Here is a 1,373-nt window from a genome sequence, read left to right on the forward strand (position 1 = left end):
AGAGATATGAAACGTTGTATTTTCTTACATGATAAATGACGGTGAAGGTAATTACACTATGTCAAATAAAAAAAATATTGATACTGGCGCTGGATTAGAAAGATTGTTGATTGTTGTTAATAATTTAAAAACACCTTTTGAGTTAAAAGAATATACTGATATTGCCGACAAAATTGAAAAGAAGACAACAAACGATATTAATGTCAAAATTATTTGTGACCATGTAAGGGCTATAAAACATTGCTTGAAAGATTTGATTACAGAAAAATATATTGATTTTAAAAAAAAGCAAGGGTGGGTTGTAAGAAATTTAATTCGGAACGCTTCAATGAGGGGTTACTTCTTAAATTATCGAAGTCCATTTTTATTTAAGCTTTTTGAAAAAGAATATGGTATAATAGTATATAAAGAAGAAAAGATTTTTTGAAAAATAATAAAGACACAAATAGTAAGTGATTTATTAAATATACAAAAAGGTTATATTTTAAAAGGAGAAAAAATATTTGATTTGGTTACATCAAAAGGAGTACCTTTATTATTGATTAAATTAATAAGTAAGAAAAATAGATTTAAATTAGATATGATTAAATTTAAAAAATTATGAGAAAAACATTTGATTATTTCAAAAGGAGGAAAATAAAAAATGACAGAAAATGAATATATGAAAAAAACGATACCTAAAATTATCGATAATGGTGATGCTGAAAAGGCATTATTGAATTGAGCGTTAAAGGTAAAATATGGAAAGTTATGAAAATTTAAAAAACAAGAAGAAAACAAAGACACTTCTAAGGAGAAAAAAAGAATAATGTTACAAGAAAAAACAAAAAAATTCATTGAAGAATTGATGAAGGTTAATGGGGAAGAGGGTTATGATTTTCGCGATTGAGTTTTAGGTGATATTAAGAAAGCAATAGCAAACAAAGATGTTTATTTAGAAGAATTGATTAATTTAGATTGATTAAAAATAATTTTAAAATCAAGTCGTAATTATTTGGATGCTTTAATAACAGAAGCCGAACGATTAGAAGAGAGCGAAGAAGACGGCGACGTGGACGAAGCTGATAAATTATTCGATCTTGCTGATAACGTGGAAGAATTTATAGAAAAATGAGAAGGAGAAGAAGAATAATGACAAAAAATGAAGTTACTTTACAACTATTAAAAAATTTTGAAAAAATGATTAAAGCAAATCATACAGACATTAAAAAATTGGGTGAATGTTTTAATAATAATACTAAAGGTAGTATTGAACAAGAAAAAGATATTAAAAAATTATTTGAAAAAATAGAACAATTGACAAAATTAATTGAAAATAAAGGAGGAAAAGAATAATGGATAATTATGGGGTATATAAAAAAATATCTTACGAT

The sequence above is a fragment of the Styela clava genome, unplaced genomic scaffold (genome assembly GCF_964204865.1).
Source record: "Styela clava unplaced genomic scaffold, kaStyClav1.hap1.2 HAP1_SCAFFOLD_69, whole genome shotgun sequence".
Taxonomy (NCBI): Eukaryota; Metazoa; Chordata; class Ascidiacea; order Stolidobranchia; family Styelidae; genus Styela; species Styela clava.